This window comes from Giraffa tippelskirchi, chromosome 10, assembly GCF_054371585.1.
Source record: "Giraffa tippelskirchi isolate mGirTip1 chromosome 10, T2T-mGirTip1v1.2.pri, whole genome shotgun sequence".
Taxonomy (NCBI): Eukaryota; Metazoa; Chordata; class Mammalia; order Artiodactyla; family Giraffidae; genus Giraffa; species Giraffa tippelskirchi.
The window spans coordinates 1248709-1268178 of record NC_137284.1 but is presented as its reverse complement, the minus strand read 5'-3'; the positions used below and the strand labels follow the sequence as shown (position 1 = coordinate 1268178).

General features: G+C 49.9%; 1 long non-coding RNA gene across 1 annotated transcript in view; it reads right to left on the bottom strand.

The window, feature by feature from the left end:
• Positions 1-1867: 1867 nt before the first annotated feature.
• Positions 1868-19470, bottom strand: part of LOC145524432 (uncharacterized) — an 87723-nt gene continuing 70120 nt past the window's right edge. Inside the window, exons 3-9 of the long non-coding RNA XR_014067498.1 lie at positions 16284-16515; positions 15242-16172; positions 9186-9353; positions 8789-9020; positions 3542-4220; positions 3145-3376; positions 1868-3033 (exon numbers count right to left, since the gene is read on the bottom strand). This is a non-coding gene — a long non-coding RNA (uncharacterized LOC145524432). The remainder of the gene's footprint in view (positions 3034-3144; positions 3377-3541; positions 4221-8788; positions 9021-9185; positions 9354-15241; positions 16173-16283; positions 16516-19470) is intronic.

Below are 19470 nucleotides of genomic sequence, written 5' to 3'. Positions count from 1 at the left end.
CAATAATCTCACATATGCAGATGACACCACCCTTATGGCAGAAAGCGAAGAAGAACTAAAGAGCCTCTTGCTGAAGTGAAAGAGGAGAGTGAAAAAGTTGGCTTAAAACTCAGCATTCAGAAAACTAAGATCATGGCATCTGGTCCCATCACTTCATGGGAAACAGATGGGGAAACAATAGAAACAGTGTTAGACTTTATTTTTGGGCTCCAGAATCACTGCTGATGGTGATTGTAGCCATGAAATTAAGAGACGCTTACTCCTTGGAAGAAAAGCTATGACCAACCTAGACAGCATATTAAAAAGCAAAGACATTACTTTGCCTACAAAGGCCATCTAGTCAAAGCTATGGTCTTTCCAGTAGTCATGTATGGATGTGAGAGTTGGATTATAAAGAAAGCTGAGCGCCGAAGAATTGATGCTTTTGAACTGTGGTGTTGAGGAAGACTCTTGAGAGTCCCTTGGACTGCAAGGAGATCCAACCAGTCCATCCTAAAGGAAATCAGTCCTGAATATTGATTGGGAGGACTGATGCTGAAGCTGGAGCTCCAATACTTTGGCCACCTGAGGTGAAGAGCTGACTCATGGGAAAAGACCCCGATGCTGGGAAAGATCGAAGGTGGGAGGAGAAGGGGATGACAGAGGGTGAGATGGTTGGCTGGCGTCACCAATGCGATGGACATGAGTTGAGTAGGCTCCAGGAGTTGGTGATGGACAGGGAGGCCTGGCGTGCTGCAATCGGACACGCCTGGGAGACTGAACTGAGGATCATCTGAATACGACTCCCAGAAGAAAGAGATAAAAATAAGCTTTAAAAGGAAGTCATAGAGGCCTGTGGACAAATGATGACCACTGGAGACCAGTACAGACAAAATCAATGAAACAGGAGAGCTCGGAGCAGGACACGGACGACTGGAAATGGACCAGCACTAAACACAAAGGAGACTGGAGAGACCCACACGGGCAGCGCCGTCTCTAGCCACCACAGAGGGGCGAGCGCATGTGGGAAGCGCCCACCCGGCCTCAGTGCAGGCAGTAAAGGCTCTCAGTAAGCGGGGCTGAAGTGTACTTTTTTAAATATATGAAATTCTCCGTGACCTGGAGGAAATTCTGCTAGTTTACCTCCAAAGAAGATAACAAGTTTCCCATGGGAAACTGGGCACAGAGTGCTCAAGACTAAGACACATGGTTGATTACACTGTAGAATTCCAAGGGTTTTAAAAAATGTGGCAAAAATAGCAATTCCCTAGTCCCCATTCCATGGGGTGGGGACGGGGTGGCTAACTGGCCAACTCCAGACCTGTCCCTCAGAAACATCCTAAGCCAGACATACAGGAGAAATATCCTCAGGACACTGGTGAAAACAAGTCTGATCGAAAACAATTCAGGAGGACACAGCATCATTCAAGCAACAGAAAACAGGCAAACAGTCCCAACAGGGCAGGAGGCCAGAACAGGACCCCCGGCTCCTTGACAAAAGCATAACAGGACCCACCCCTTGGGACGGACTCACGTCAAAGGAGACCGTGGGAGAGGCCCTGGTGGGAGCCCGTAACATGGGGATTAATCCTGAGTGATTACAGTGACCATCAGAGCAGGGACCAGTGACAGATGCCTTGAGTGTAACCCTGTCAACTGCGGGATCTCTGCTTTATCCCCACGCTAATTCTCCTGGTATCTTCTAAAGGGGCCAGGATATTACCATCAAAGCTAGTATCACAAATGTCCTTTGAAAACTTTCTCATCTTTTCTTGGTTTAGGTTTTCCCATCCTGTCACCCTTTGAAAAGGGGCAGGGCCCCTCCTGACTTTCCCTTCGTCTCCAAACAAAGAACCCACATAAACACACTTCAAGATATACACGCATGTGTCTATATCCTGGAAGATACAGTGTGGTTTTGATGTTTTTATTTGAAATTGACAAACATGTTGTCTCACAGCTACTCCTATTTCATTCCTCTCACTTGCTAAATGCCATACTTCTGAAAATTAAGCCATGTTTCTTGGTAGAAACCTGATTCTTCTTCTTCCAGGAGCAAGTTCTCCAGCATAAGCCCCCACCCCACCTCCAGGCTATCTCAGCTGTGGACCCCAGAGGTGCCCCCACCTTCTGCCCCAGGAGCCAGGCCCCAGCCAGCCTCCTCCAATCTGGTCCAAGCTCTGAGAGCCTGCCTAGTGAGGCCATGGTCCCATCACAGGTAAAGGGCTTAGAGCTACTCCCATCTCCAGGATCCGATGTGAGCATCGGTGAGGCACATCAGAAGGACACTCAGAGCGTCTCATGACACATAAGGAAGGCCCCGGGTACCACCTGCCACCATCACTGGGCCCGATCTCAGAGGCTCAGGCGCCAGGGACCCACGGCCTCTGCCTCCTGTCCTGACGCCGCCCTGCCTCTCAAGGCCCAGGCCCCACCTGGAGGGTGACTGACCTTCTCTGGCGATCCCTGAACCCTCCTGCTTCCACCTCACTGCAGAATTGTTTGTTCAGTTCCTCACAAAACCTCTGGGAGTTGGTAGAATTGGCAGTGTGATGAGTTTGGAGGCAGTGGCATCTGTCTGTCCATCACTACCAGTCAGTGCGGGTTTAGACATCATCCAGTTCAGGGAAGGACCCGCCTGGTGGGGCCATGCTGGTAGCTGACCCGCATTCCTGTCCCTGTTCTGTTCCAAGCAAGCGATTCTCTGCTACGAACACTCTCACTGTAGCCCTCTCTACAGGCCTGGAGCTTTCCAGGCTCAGGTCAGTCAGCCTCTCGTCACCTTACATGTCGCCGCCGCTGCCCCTCGGGCCTCAGCGTGATCCGCCTTCAGGTGACACAGGAGTGAAAACCCGCGTGGCCCACCCACCGAGGCCCTGGGACGCCCACAGCAACGGGAAGGGGCAATGCCGCTCTCTCCCTCTTCCCTGCGGCCTCCGCTTGTAGGAAGTTCTTAACGTGGAGCCGGCAGTCCATGCATCGATGTCAGGTCTGATGTGGAGTCTTTAAATTCGATGCAAAGTTGTGTGTTGACGTGCAGATACGAGGACTTGTCTGAGGAGAAGCCCAGAAGGATTTCAAAGAGAGGCATATGCACCAGAAGCCCTTAAGAACAGGTCTACCGGCCTGGTCCCCGATGCGGCAGGAAAGAGTATTGAAACATACCTGGATCTCACCGTCAAAGGGAGAGACTGAACTAACAGGCGGCCTCTTATGCCACAGGAGCATCTGTGCATCACGGGAGGACCCTCTTCCTGGGGGCAGCCCAGACTGTTCATCGCTGGGTGGGCATTGGGGTGGGGCGAGGCCCCTGCTGTGCTGATGGCTCAGCGGGAAGGTTTCAGGAGCCCCCGCCTCACAGCTCAGGCCTGAGACCACTTTGCAGGACTCGGTGACCCTAGAGGTAATCAAAACATCAAAGGGGATGAAGGCTTACTCTAAAGGCCCCCAAGTGAAAAAATATGTCATCTGATACCTGGGGAGGGAGCCCATCCACAGGCGGTTCCTGGGAAGGTGCTGACACGGTAACGCGGTAACACGCTGTCTGCACCTGGATACAAACCCTTCTCTCTGTGACTTCAGGGGCATGAGCTGCCTCCGCCTGGGGTGAGCCGCCTGCAGGCCTGAGGGCCGGCTCCCGGGAGGTCCTGCAGCGACACCGTGTGGCAGCAGGAGGGACAGCACGGCGCGGTCCCCTCTGAGCTCAGAAGTGTTTGCACCCACCCGACCCTGGGCCGTCCTTCCTTCAGAAGCATCTGTCTGTGAGAAACCAGGCTCCAGGTATCCGGAATGTTACCTGTCAACCCTGCCACCCAGGTGATGCGCTGAGGAGAGAGGTCTCAGAAGACCAAACCCAACCTCCTCGTTATCACAGGAGCACCTTCCTAGATGGAGCGCGAGGCAAAAGCCTGGGATGAGCACCTTAATCCATTATTTCAGGCAATACTGAGACTCTCCAGTAGAGTCCTGAATGGAGGAGACCCCTGAAGGCCAGAAATACCCCTGGACAGGAGCCCCCTGCACACAAGGAAGGTGAGGGTCCAGGGCCCTCCAAACCCAGAGAAGTGGTTTCAAGGTGACATCACACAGCACCGGTCCAGGCCACGGGCTCAACATCGGCTCCCAAGACCAAGCTCTGAGTGGGTCTCCGCCTTCTCCGCGCTTCCCCGCCCGTGGCCATCAAATGCGGATCACATGCTGGGTTGGTCGCCTTCACTGGGAACTCTGTTCCACAAAGGAACCTGACAGCAAGGTGGAGAAAGGACCGTGTAAACAGAGAGGAGTGAGATCCTGCCAGACGGAGAGGTGCCCTGGGGAAGCGGCACCGGAACCAGGAAGGGACCGCGTGTGGGCATCTCACCTCGCCCCGGACGGGCAGATGGACGTGCGGGCCCAGGAGGCCCTGCGCCGGGCACCTGCCCTCTCTCCCCACCCGCCCCTCTGACCGGCTCCACCCTCAACCCGTCAACCACGGGCGGCTGTGGCCGCGGCCCCAGCGCTGGGGGCTGTGGCTGTGCTGGGCTGTGGCGCTGTGCGCGAGTCAGAAACAGCAGCAGGAAATGTGGATGTGTCTGGTCTCAAACACGCCATTCGGTTCCACGGAAGATTTAGGAAAACGACGAGGCCAGTCGCTATGAGCTCTCCAGCACTAACACTGCTGTGCTGAAATTCATTCCTCATATTTTCATCAGGCCTGGGTTTCCTAGAGAAATTGGCCTGGGAATGAATAATATGAATCGGAAACATCTTGGGATCCCAGAAAGCAGGAAGATAACAAGGAAAGACTACTCAGTCACGCCATTAGGATGAGGCAGAAACCTGAGCAGACTCCCAGAAAACAAACTAGAGACGATGTGAACACCAGTTTCTCCAATGGATCGCTACAGGTCAAACATTTTTAAATCGATGAGTCCACAGTCCCACACCAGTAATAGTACAATAACATGCCAAAGGCGTGACTCGGTGTAACTGTAAGATGCTTCTCCTAAGTTTTATACTTGCCACTGTTGTTCAGTTGCTACGTCGTGTCTGACTGTTTGCAACCCCTTGGACGGCAGCACGCCAGGGTTCTCCGGCCTTCACTGTCGCCGGAGTTTCCTCACACTCATGTCCATTGACTGGGTGATGCCATCCAACCTTCTCATCCTCTGTGATGCCCTTCCCCTCCTGCCCTCAGTCTTTCCTAGCATCAGGGTCTTTTCCAATGAGTCGCCTCTTTGCATCAGGTGGCCAAAGTACTAAAGCTTCAACATCAGTCCTTCCAGTGAATATCCAGACTTGATTGCCTTCAGGATTGACGGTTTGATCTCTTTGCAGTCCAAGGGACTTTCAAGAGTCTTTTCCAGCACCACATTCAAAGCATCAATTCATTGCTTCTCGGCTCTCTTTATGGTCCAACTCTCACATCTGTACATGACTCCTGGAAAAACAACAGCTTTGACGATATGGACCTTTGCTGGCAAGTGATGTCTCTGCTCTTTAACACGCTCTCCAGATTTGTTATAGCTTTTCTTTCAAGCTGGAATCAAGATTGCCAGGAGACATATGAACAACCTCAGATAGGCAGATGGCACCACCCTAATGGCAGAAAGTGAAGAGGAACTAAAGAGCCTCGTGATGAAGATGAAAGAGGAGAGTGAAAAAGCTGCCTTAAAACTCAACATTTGAAAACTGAGATCATGGCATCTGGTCCCATCACTTCATGGCAAATAGGTGGGGAAAGAATGAAAACAGTGGCAGATTATATGTTCTTGGCTCCAGAATCACTGCAGCTTCATGGTAATCAGAAGTAAAATTCTACCATGGATATAAAAATGAGAAAGACACAGGAGTCAAGGTATTCCACTACGGAGAATCATCAAGTCACAGAGGAAGACAGAGAGGGAGGGGGCAAAAATAAACTACACAACAGCAAGAAACAATCAACACGATGACTGAGCAAGGCCCTGACCAAGAGCAACCGATGCAAAGGGGTTAAATTCTCCAAAGAAAGACGTAAATTAAAACATAATCCAGTAGGAAGAGTGCAATTCCTACAAATGCTTTGATTAATGGCGAATTAAAATATATGACAGAATCATTTCAACAAGAATCATAGATGCTGTGATAAAACCATAGAAGCAGTGGAAAGGAACACGTATCTGCTGCTGCTAAGTCGCTTCAGTCGTGTCCGACTCTGTGAAACCCCATAGACGGCAGCCCACCAGGCTCCGCCGTCCCTGGGATTCTCCAGGCACGAACACTGGAGTGGGTTGCCATTTCCTTCTCCAGTGCATGAAAGTGAAAAGTGAAAGTGAAGTCTCTCAGTTGTGTCAAACTCTTATCGACCCCATGGACTGCAGCCCACCAGGCCCCTCCGTCCATGGGATTTTCCAGGCAAGAGTACTGGAGTGGGGTGCCATTGCCTTCTCCAGGAACATGTAGAGACGTATAGAAAAAGCTGACTGTCAGCGATCGTTACCCAGAAAACATGAAAGGGAAGAGCGTGGAAACCAGAGATGGACGGAAATTGAACAGCTGAACCTCAAAAAAAAAAGACCTGAGAGGCTCACCATGCAGGTGAAGACGCAGCGCTGCTGTCCCATCACCAGAGAGGTGAGCAGACGTGCGGACAGTGAACCCCCAGCCTCACTGTCGTCGGTAAGCACCTCGGTAAACAGAGTTGAAATCTATTTTTTAAATATAAGTAACTCTCCGTGACTTGAAGGAAAATCTGCACGTTTATCTGAAAAGAGGATAACGTGTTCCAGGAGAAAACAGATACAAAATGCTCAGGACTAAGATATAAGACGATTACAAGTAGAATTCCACAGGTTTTAAGAAATGTTGCGAAAACACCAATTCCCCAGTCCCTGGGCCTTGGGGTGGGGATGCTGTGACTATCTGGTCAATTTGAGCCCTGTCTCTTGGAAACATCCTAAACCCAGGGATGCAGGAGCAATATCTGCAAACACCTGATGAGAACAGTCACCCCTGAAACAGTACCTGTGGACACAACATCATGCAAGAACTAGAAAACAGGCAGGAGGTCCCAACAGGGCAGGAGGCCAGAACTACAGGACCCCTGGCTCCTTGACAAAAGCATAACAGGACCCACCCCTTGGGACTGACTCACGTCAAAGGAGACCGTGGGAGAGGCCCTGGTGGGAGCCCATAACGTGGGGATTAATCCTGAGTGATTACAGTGACCATCAGAGCAGGGACCAGCGACAGATGCCTTGAGTGTAACCCTGTCAACTGTGGGATCTCTGCTTTATCCCCACGCTAATTCTCCTGGTATCTTCTAAGGGGCCAGGATATTACCATCAAAGCTGCGTCACAAATTTCCTTTGAAAACTGTTTTTCCCTGACTTGGTTTGTGTTATTCCCATCCTGCCACCCTGATAAGGAGGGGCTGGACTCCACTGATCTCCCCAATTTCCCACAAGAAAGATCTGGGAAACACAATATGGCTTTGCTGTTTTTATGTGAAATTGACATATATGATGTACTACAGATTTTATTTCTTTCCTTTTCCTTGCTGATTATTACATTTTTGAAAATTCAGTCGCCTTTCTGTGTATGAACCCAGTCCATCTTCACTCTGGGACCTAGTTCTCCAGCATAAGCCCCCACCCCACCTCCAGGCTGTCTCAGCTGTGGACCCCAGAGATGAGCCCACCTTCCTCCCCAGGAACCAGGCCCTGCCAGCCTCCTCCTATGTGGTCCAGGCTCTGACAGCCTGCCTGGTTGGGCCATGGTCCCATCACAGGTAAAGGGGCTTAGAGCTATTCCCATCTCCAGGATCTGATGTGAGCATCAGTGAGGCACGTCTCAAGGACACTCAGAGCGTCTCCCGACACATAAGGAAGGCCCCGTGTACCACCTGCCACCATCGCTGGGCCTGATCTCAGAGGCTCAGGTGCCAGGTACCCCCGGCCTCTGCCTCCTGTCCTGACCCCGCCCTACCTCTCAGGGCCCAGGCCCCACACCTGGAGGGTGACTCCCTTCCTCTTGATCCCTGAAGCTTTCTGCTTCCACATCTTTGCAGAATTGTTTGTTATTTCCTCAAATGCCACCTGGGAGTTAGTACAGTTGCCTGTGTGGTTAGTTCAGAGACAAAGGCAGCCTTCTGCCCATCACTACATTGCCTCCACACAGGTTTAGACAATGTTCAGTAGTTCATTGGAGGACCAGCCTGGTGTGGACCAGCCTGGTAGCTGACGCTGATTTTGTGCCTGCACTATCCCCTGAAAATGAATCACTGCTGTGAATATTCTCACTTGTAACCCTCTCTACAAGCCTGAAGGTTACCAAGCTCAGCTACAATAGTGTTTTATCATCTTACATATTGTTGCCCTGCACCTCGGCTTTCAGTGTGTTTTGGTTTCAGGAGACAGGACTGAAAGCCCCCCTGATCCACCCACCAAGGCCCATCAGAGGCCCACAGAAAACGGAAGGGGAGGTGTCCCTCTACCTTCCTCTCTGACACTGGTGCTTGTATCGGTTCTTAGCTTCGAGTCTGAAGGCCATGGGTGGATGTAAGGAGCAGTACCGAGTCTTAAATTCCGTGCAAAGTTCGGTGTTGGCATGCAGATGTGCCAACTTGTCTGAAGGGAAGCTCATTAGGATTTCAAAGAGGAGCATATTCTAGGAAAGCATTTAAAAATGGGTCTACTGGACTCCGGGAGTTGGTGATGGACAGGGAGGCCTGGTGTGTTGCAGTCCATGGGGTCGCAAAGAGTTGGACACGACTGAGCGACTGAACTGAACTGAACTGAACTACTGGTCTGGTCCCCAGTGTAGAGCAGGAAAGAGTGTTGAAACATACCTGGGTCTCACCGTCAAAGGGAGAGAATGAACTAACAGGCGGCCTCCGACGGCACAGGAGCATCTGTGCATCACGGGAAGACCCTCTTCCTGGGGGCAGCTCAGGCTGTTCATCGCTGGGTGGGCATCAGGGAGGGGCGAGGCCCCTGCTGTGCTGACGGCTCAGCGGGAAGGTTTCAGGGGCCCCCGCCTCACAGCTCAGGCCTGAGACCACTTTGCAGGACTCGGTGACCCTAGAGGTAATCAAAACATCAAAGGGGATGAAGGCTTACTCTAAAGGCCCCCAAGTGAAAAAATATGTCATCTGATACCTGGGGAGGGAGCCTACCCACAGGCGGTTCCTGGGAAGGTGCTGACACGGTAACGCGGTAACACGCTGTCTGCACCCGGATACAAACCCTTCTCTCTGTGACTTCAGGGGCATGAGCTGCCTCCGCCTGGGGTGAGCTGCCTGCAGGCCTGAGGGCCGGCTCCCGGGAGGTCCTGCAGCGACACCGTGTGGCAGCAGGAGGGACAGCATGGCGCGGTCCCCTCTGAGCTCAGAAGTGTTTGCACCTATGATCAACCTAGACAGCAAGTTAAAGAGCAGAGACATTACTTTGCCGACAACAGTGCGTCTAGTCAAAGCTATAGTTTTTCCAGGAGTCATGTATGGATGTAGAGTTGGACTATAAAGAAAGCTGAGTGCCGCAGAATTGATGCTTTTGAACTGTGGTGCTGGAGAAGACTCTTGAGAGTCCCTTGGACTGCAAGGAGATCCAACCAGTCCATCCTAAAGGAGATCAGTCCTGGGTGTTTATTGGAAGGACTGATGTTGAAGCTGAAACTCCAATACTTTGGCCACCTGATGCGAACAGCTGACTCATTGGAAAAGACCTTGATGCTGGGAAGGATTGGGGGCAGGAGGAGAAGGGGACGACAGAGGATGAGATGGTTGGATGGCATCACCGACTCAGTGGAGATGGGTTTGACAGACTCCGGGAGTTGGTGATGGACAGGGAAGCCTGGCGTGCTGCAATTCATGGGGTCGCAAAGAGTCAGACACGACTGAGTGACTGAACTGAACCGAACTGACATTTGGGATGGGTGTGCCAGATGGCTCAGTTCTAAAGAATCTGCCTGCCAATGTAGGGATACAGGTTCAATCCCTGAGTCAGAAAGATCCCCTGGAGCAGGAAATGGCAACCCACTCCAGTATTCCTGCCTGGAAAATCCCATGGACAGGGGAGCCTGGTGGGCTGCAGCCCATGGGGTGGCACAGAGTCGGACACAACTGAGCGCACACACAGTGTGAGGGACATCCTCTTCCTTATAAAGCCTCCGTCGGTCCAAAGCCCAGGCTCTGCCAGAATCCTGGATTTTACCCAGCAACCAAGCCACTCAGCTGATGGGCTGGTGAGAGAAAAGACTGTGTGTGTGCTTAGCCATTCAGTCATATCTGACTCTTTGTGACCCCATGGACTGCTGCCCGCCAGGCTCCTCCGTCCATGGGATTCTTCAGGCAGGAATACTGGAGCGGGTTGCCATGCCCTCATCCAGGGGATCTTCCCAACCCAGGGATCGAACCCAGGTTTCCTGCATTACAGGTGGATCCTTTACCATCTGAGCCACCAGGGAACTGTGTCATCATGGAGCAGCTTTACGACATGGGCACGAGGCAAATGCTGGCGTAAGCACCTTACTCCATTGTTTCAGCCAATGCCGAGCATCTCCAACAGAGTCCTGCATGGATGAGACCCCTGAAGGCCAGAAATACCCCTGGACAGGAGCCCCCTGCACACAAGGAAGGTGAGGGTCCAGGACCCTCCAAACCCGGAGAAGTGGTTTCAAAGGTGACATCACAGGACTGATCCAGACGCAGGCCCAACATCGGCTCCCAAGACCGAGCTCTGAGTGAGTCCCCACCTTCTCTGCGCTTCCACGCCCCCCGCCCATGAGAGGCGGACAGTATGCTGAAGCAGCCATCTTCCCTGAAGACAACCGTTCCACAAATGTAACTGACAGCAAGGTAGGGGAAGACAGTCCGACCGGAGGGGAGCAGGAGATCGGAGACAGAGTGACCCCCTGGGAAACTGGCATAGACAGGAACCAGGAAGTGACCCTGCGCCGGGACCACCCCTGACCCTGGCAGGCATACAGAGGCTCCTGGCCCAGGAGGCTCCATGCCTGAGCACCTGCCTTCTCTCTCCATCTCTGACCTACTCCACCCTCAACCTACCAGAACCACGGGCAACTATAGCTGTCGCAGAGGCTCTGGCTCCAGCTGTGGGCGCCGTGGCTACATTTGGTTGTTGTGCTCCATCTGAGTTAGAAACAACAACAAGAAATCACGCTGAGTGTTTTCTCTTTTTTCTATTCCACTGAAAGACTTAGAAAAATGACCAACCCAGAGACATGGGCGCCCCAGCACCAAGACGGTTACAGTGAATCTGTACCTTAATGGGGCTTGAGGTTTCTGGAAATGAACAAGATGAATCTAGATCATCTTGCTATCAGAAAGCAAAAAAAATAACAAAGATTACTCAGGCATCCCACTGGAGCAAGATGTCAAAATCCAAGAGCCTCCCAGGACACAAACTAGGACAAACAAACGCGGACAATAGGTTTCAAATGGGTCGATACACATCAATATGTTGAAATCTATGAGTCCATAATCATTCACAGAAAATAATACAAATAATATTCAAAATGCATAAGCTGTTATGACCATAAGAATTTCATCTAAGCTTCATAGTAATCAAAAATCAAAAACAGCAGTAGATAAGAGAAAAGCGAGAGGCAGGAATCAAGGCACATTGTTGCAGAAAATCATCCTATGACAAAGGAAGACAGCAAGGGAGAGAGAAAATATAAAATGACAAAACAGCCAGAAAACAATTGAAAAGAGGACCAGAGTAATCCCTATCTATTAATAATTATTTTCAATGTAAATGGATAAAGTCTCCATTCAAAAGACACAGACAGGCTGAAGGAAATGAAAAACAAATCAGTTTCAATGAAAACACAATCCAGAGCAAACATTTCCTACACGTGGTGGAGATCTTTGTTGTTGCTGCTCAGTCACTAAGTCGTGTCCCACTCTGTGACCCCACAGACCGCAGCACACCAGGCTCCCCTGTCCATCACCATCTCCCTGAGCCTGCTCACACTCATGCCCATTGAATCGGTGATGCCATCCAACCATCTCATCCTCTGTCGTCCCCTTCTCCTCCCGCCTTCAATCTTTCCCAGCATCAGTCTTTTCCAATGAGTCAGCTCTTTGCATCATGTGGCCAAAGTATTGGAGCTTCAGCCTCAGCGTCAGTCCTTCCAATGAGTATTCATTGGGTTGATTTGAAAGGGTTGGTTTTCTTTAGGATTGACTGGTTTGCTCCCCATGCTGTACAAGGGACTCTCGAGAGTCTTCTCCAGCAGCACAATTTGAAAGCATCAATTCTTTGGCACTCAGCCTTCTTTATGGTCCAGGTCTCACATCCATACATGACTACTGGGAAAACCACAGCTCTGAGTAAACAGATGTTTGTCGACGAAGTGATCTCTCTGCTCTTTAATACCCCATCTAGGTTTGTCATAGCTTTTCTTCCAAGGAGCAATTGTCTTTTAATTTCATGACTGCAGTCACCTACCACAGTGATTTTGGAGCAAAAGAAAATAAAATCTGTCACTACTTCCAATTATTTCCTTTTTATTTGCCATTAAGGGATGGGACTGGATTCTATGATCTTAGTTTAGTGAATGTTGAGTTTCAGGCCAGCTTTTTCATTCTCCTCTTTCGCCATCATCAAGAGGCTCTTGAATTCCTCTTCACTTTCTGCCATTAGCATGATATCATCTGCATATCTGAGGTTGATGATATTTCTCCAGGAAGTCTTGATTCCAGCTTGCGATTCAACCAGCCCAGCGTTTCGCATGATGTACTACAGCCTTGTCATACTCGTTTCCTAATTTTGAACCAGTGAATTAAAATATGGCAGAAGCATTTGAATAAGACTCATTGTTGAAATGATACAGCTATAGAAGTTTGAAAAGAGATGCCGAGCCCTATAGACAAACATGGACAATCAGAGATCGTTATAGTCTCCATATATGAAAGAGAAAAGCAGGGACAGGGCAGAGATGGCTACAAACTCAATAGCTGTATTTAAAAAAAATCCCTGGAAGGTTCACTGTGCAGGTGAGAACGCAGCGCTGTTTCATCCCCAGAGAGGTGAGCAGACGTGCGGACAGTGAGCCCATCACCAAAGAGGTGAGCAGACGTGCGGACAGTGAACCCCCAGCCTCACTGTCGTCGGCAAGCACCTCGGTAAACAGAGTTGAAATCTATTTTTTAAATATAAGAAACTCTCCGTGACTTGAAGGAAAATCTGCACGTTTATCTGAAAAGAGGAGATAACATGTTCCAGGGGAAAACAGATACAAAATGCTCAGGACTAAGACATAAGATGATTACAAGTAGAATTCCACAGGTTTTAAGAAATGTTGCGAAAACACCAATTCCCCAATCCTGGGCCATGGGGTGGGGACGCTGTGACTATCTGGTCAATTTGAGCCGTGTCTCTTGGAAACATCCTAAACCCAGGGATGCAGGAGCAATATCTGCAAACACCTGATAAGAACAAAGTCGCCCCTGAAACAGTACCTGTGGACACAACATCATGCAAGAACTAGGAAATAGGCAGGCAGTCCAAACAGGACAGGAGGCCAGAACAGGACCCCTGGCTCCTTGACAAAAGCATAACAGGACCCACCCCGTGGGATGGACTCACATCAAAGGAGAGCCATGGGAGAGGCCCTGTTGGGAGCCCATAACGTGGGGATTAATCCTGAGTGATTACAGTGACCATCAGAGCAGGGGCCAGCGATGGATGCCTTGAGTGTAACACTGTCAACTGCGGAATCGCTGCTTCATCCCCACGCTAATTCTTCTTGTATCTTCCAAGTAAGCCAAGAGATTATCACCAAAGCTTGTATTACAAATCTCCTTTGACAATTGTACTTTACTTGGTTTGAGTTACTCCCTGTTCGAAGGGACAGAGCCCCTCCTGATTTTTCCACATGCCTCTAAGAAAGAACAAACACTAATGCACTTTAAAGATAACCAGGCACGTATCTATGTCTCGACAAGCACAGTGTGGCTTTTGATGTTTCTACCGGAAACTGACAAACATGTTGTGCTACAGACCTTGTTTCTTTCCTTTTAATTTTAACTGCTGAATATTCTATTTGTGCATAATAATCCAAAAACTTCTACAAAGTCTCTTTGTAGAAACCCAGTCCGTCTTCTCTCTGATTTCCCAATAAAAACCTGTAGCCCACCTCCAGGTTGTCCTGAACACCAGCAGTGCCTCCACCTTCCTCCGCAGGAGCCAGGCTCCTGCCAGCATCCCCCTGTGTGATCCGGACTCTGAGTGCCTGCTTAGGAAGGCTGTGGTCCCATCGCATGTAAAGGAGCTTAGAGCTCCTCTTACATCTCCAGGATCTGAGGTAAGCATCAGTGCTGCTGCTGCTGCTGCTGCTAAGTCGCTTCAGTCGTGTCCGACTCTGTGCGACCCCATAGACGGAAGCCCACCAGGCTCCCCGTCCCTGGGGTTCTCCAGGCAAGAACACTGGAGTAGGTTGCCATTTCCTTCTCCAATGCATGAAAGTGAAAAGGGAAAGTGAAGTCGCTCAGTCATGTCCGACTCTTAGCGACCCCATGGACGGAAAATCCTCCATCCATGGGATTTTCCAGGCAAGAATACTGGAGTGGGGTGCCATTGCCTTCTCCAGAGCATCAGCGAGGCACGTCTAAAGGACACTCATAGCATCTCCTGACCCATAAGAAACGCCCCGTGTACCACCCGCCACCATCACCTGCCTCTCCCTGATTTGTGAGGCTCAGGTGCCGGGTCCCCCCATCTCTGCCTCCTGTCCTGACCCAGCCCTGCCTCTCAGGACTCAGGATCCACACCTGGAGGGTGACTCCTCCTCCCTGAGGATCCCGGAACCTTTCTGCTTCGACATCATTTCAGAAGAGTTTATTCAGTTTCTCACAGACTCTCTGGGAGTTGGTAGAACTGGCTGTGCGATTAGCTTGGAGACAGTGGCATCTATCTATCCACCACTACCTTGTGTCAAGATTGCCGGGAGAAATATCAATAACCTCAGATATGCAGATGACACTACCCTTATGGCAGAAAGTGAAGAAGAACTAAAGAGCCTCTTGATGAAAGTGAAAGAGGAGAGTGAAAAGTTGGCTTAAAACTCAACATTCTGAAAACTAATATCATGGCATCTGGTCCTGTCACTTCATGGCAAATAGATAGAGAATCAATGGAAACAGTGAGAGACTTTATTTTCTTGGGTTCCAAAATCACTGCAGATGGTGACTGCAGCCATGAAATTGAAAGATGCTTGCTCCTTGGAAGAAAACCTATGATCAACCTAGACAGCATATTAAAAAGCAGAGACATACCAAAGGTCCATGCAGTCAAAGCTATGGTTTTTCCAGTAGTCATGTATGAATGTGAGAGTTGGACTATAAAGAAAGCTGAGTGCTGAAGAATTGATGCTTTTGAACTGTGGTGTTGGAGAAGACTCTTGAGAGTCCCTTGGACTGCAAGGAGATCCAACCAGTCCATCCTAAAGGAAATCAGTCCTGAATATTCATTGGAAGGACTGATGCTGAAGCTGAAACTCCAGTACTTTGGCCACCTGATGTGAAGAACTGACTCATTGGAAAAGACCCTGATGCTGGGAAAGATTGAAGGCAGAAAGAGAAGGGGACGACAGAGGATGAGATGGGTGGATGGCATCACCAACTTGATGGACATGAGTTTGAGCAAGCTCCAGGAGTTGATGATGGACAGGGAGGCCTCGTGTGCTGCAGTCCGTGGGGTCTCAAAGAGTCAGACACAACTGAGTGACTGAACTGAACAGAACCTGTGTCAATGTAGCTTTAGACAACATCCAGTTCAGGGAAGGACCCGCCTGGTGGGGCCATGCTGGTAGCTGACCTGCGTTCCTGTCCCTGTTCTATTCCCTGCAAGCGAATCTCTGTTACGAACACTCTCACTGTAGCCCTCTCTACAGGCCTGGAGCTTTCCAGGCTCAGGTCAGTCAGCCTCTCGTCACCTTACATGTCGCCACCGCTGCCCCTCGGGCCTCAGCGTGATCCGCCTTCAGGTGACACAGGAGTGAAAACCCGCGTGACCCACCCACTGCGTCCCCGGGACGCCCACAGCAACGGGAAGGGGCAATGCCGCTCTCTCCCTCTTCCCTGCGGCCTCCGCTTGTAGGAAGTTCTTAACGTGGAGCCGGCAGTCCATGGATGGACATCAGGTCTGATGTGGAGTCTTTAAATTTGATGCAAAGTTGTATGTTGACGTGCAGATATGTGGACTTGTCTGAGGAGAAGCCCAGAAGGATTTCAAAGAGAGGCATATGCACCAGAAGCCCTTAAGAACAGGTCTACCAGCCTGGTCCCCGGTGCGGCAGGAAAGAGTATTGAAACATACCTGGGTCTCACCGTCAAAGGGAGAGAATGAACTAACAGGCGGCCTCTGATGCCACAGGAGCATCTGTGCATCACGGGAGGACCCTCTTCCTGGGGGCAACCCAGACTGTTCATCGCTGGGTGGGCATCAGGGAGGGGAGAGGCCCCTGCTGTGCTGACGGCTCAGCGGGAAGGTTTCAGGAGCCCCCGCCTCACAGCTCAGGCCTGAGACCACTTTGCAGGACTCGGTGACCCTAGAGGTAATCAAAACATCAAAGGGGATGAAGGCTTACTCTAAAGACTTCCCAGGTGAAAATAAGCCCTCTCATACCTGGGGAAGGAGCCCACCCAGAGGCGGTTACTCGGGGTCCACCAGACACATTGATACGCTGTTCCATGCTCTGGGAGCTGTGACTCCAGCTACAGGGTCTGTGGGTATATTTGAGTTAGAAATAGCAAAATGAAATCACGATATGTATTAATATTATCTTAAAAAAACAGAACAGGATTGTGTTCCATTGAAAGATCTGGAAAAATGACCAACCCAGGAGCTAAGAGCACTCCTGCGTCAAGACCGCTTTGGTGCAATAGCACTTTATGTATGTTAAGGGGCCGGAGTATTCTGGAGAAATGGAAGCAGCAAAATGAATCTGGAACACCTTGTTATCCAGAAAGGAACGTAACAAAGAAAGGCCGCTCAGTCATGCCATTGGAATACGGCACCAAACTCTAAAAGACTCCCAGGAGACAAACTGGAGAAATGTAAACATTAATTTTTCAATTGGGCTGAAATCTGTGAGTACATAATCATACACAAATATAAATACAAATGATATGCCAAATGTATAAGTCGTCATGACCATAAGAATTTCATCTAAGTCTCATAGTAGTCAGAAATCAATACCAGCAGAAGATACAAAAAAGACAGATAGGAATCAAGGCACACCACTACAGAAAATCGTCACATCATAAAAGAAGAGAAAGAGAGAGAAGAAAAAATCTGCAAAACAGCTTAAAATAGACAAGAGGACCGAAGTATGCCCCTATATACTAATAAGTACTTTAAATGTAAATGGGTTAAATTCTCCATTCAAAAGAAATAGAGAAGCTGAAGAAGGGAAGACATCAGTCTCAATTAAAACAGTCCAGGAAACAAAGGTGCATTTCCTGCACATGGGTAAGCTATACAACAAATTCAAAGATGGCAGAATCATTTGAGTACGGCTCACAGATGAAATGATTCAACTCCAGAAGTGTGAAAAGGCAGAAGTGGAGCCCTGTAGACAAACTGACCGTCAGAGACCACTGCAGATAGAATACGTGAAACTGGAGAGCTCGGAGCCGGACACAGAGAGATACAAACTCAGAAGCCGAATCAGGAAGAAAAAAGACCTGGGAGGTTCACCATGCAGGTGGAAATGCACAGCTATGGCCTCACCAGAGAGGCGAACATCTGTCTGCTGGGGGCAATGAACACCCAGCCTCAGTACAAGCGGCAAAGACTCAGTAAGTGGAACGGAAATGTATTCTTCAAATACAAGAAACTCTCCATGACCTGAAGGAAAATTTGCAAGTTTATCTGAAAAGAGGATAACATGTTCCAGGAGAAAACAGATACAAAATGCTCAGGACTAAGATATAATACGATTACAAGTAGAATTCCACAGGCTTTAAGAAATGTTGCGAAAACAGCAATCCCCAGTCCCTGGGCCTTGGGGTGGGGACGCTATGACTATCTGGTCAATTTGAGCCCTGTCTCTTGGAAACATCCTAAACCCAGGGATGCAGGAGCAATATCTGCAAACACCTGATGAGAACAGTCACCCCTGAAACAGTACCTGTGGACACAACATCATGCAAGAACTAGAAAACAGTCAGGAGGTCCCAACAGGGCAGGAGGCCAGAACAGGACCCCTGGCTCCTTGACAAAAGCATAACAGGACCCACCCCTTGGGACTGACTCACGTCAAAGGAGACCGTGGGAGAGGCCCTGGTGGGAGCCCATAACGTGGGGATTAATCCTAAGTGATTACAGTGACCATCAGAGCAGGGACCAGTGACGGATGCCTTGAGTGTAACCCTGTCAACTGCGGGATCTCTGCTTTATCCCCACGCTAATTCTCCTGGTATCTTCTAAAGGGGCCAGGATATTACCATCAAAGCTGCGTCACAAATTTCCTTTGAAAACTGTTTTTCTCTGACTTGGTTTGTGTCATTCCCATCCTGCCACCCTGATAAGGAGGGGCTGGACTCCACTGATCTCCCCAATTTCCCACAAGAAAGAAGATCTGGGAAACACAGTGTATCTTTTGATGTTTTTATTTGAAATTGACACATATGCTGTATTACAGATTTTTTTTCCTTTTCCTTGCTGAATATTACATTTTTGAAAATTCAGTCACCTTTCTTTGTATGAACCCAGTCCATCTTCACTCTGGGACCTAGTTCTCCAGCATAAGCCCCCACCCCACCTCCAGGCTATCTCAGCTGTGGACCCCAGAGGTGCCCCCACCTCCCGCCCCAGGAGCCAGGCCCCGCCAGCCTCCTCCTATGTGGTCCAAGCTCTGAGTGCCTGCCTAGCGGGGCCATGGTCCCATCACAGGTAAAGGGGCTTAGAGCTACTCCCATCTCCAGGATCCGATGCGAGCATCGGTGAGGCACGTCTCAAGGACACTCAGAGCGTCTCCTGACACATAAGGAAGGCCCCATGTACCACCCGCCACCGTCGCTGGGCCTGATCTCAGAGGCTCAGGCGCCAGGACCCCCCACTCTCTGCCTCCTGTCCTGACCCAGCCCTGCCTCTCAGGGCCCAGGCCCCACACCTGGAGGGTGACTCCCCCTCTCTGGTGATCCCTGAACCCTCCTGCTTCCACATCTTTGCAGAATTGTTTATTCAGTTCCTATATAGCCCTCTGAGAGATGGTAGAATCGGCTGTGTGATTAGTTTGGAGACAATGGCATCCATTGGTCCATCACTACCTTGTGTCGATGCACGTTTAGACAACGTCCAGCAGTTTGGTGGAGGACCAACCTCGTGGGACCGTCCTGGTCACTGACGCTTGTTCTTCTGCAGGTTCTGTTCGCTGCAAGCGAATCATTGTTGTGATTATTCTCACTTGCACTGCTCTCTACAAGTCCGTAATTTACCTTCCTCATATAAATCAGTATTCTACCTTCTTAAAAAAAAATGTTTACCCTGTACCTTTGCT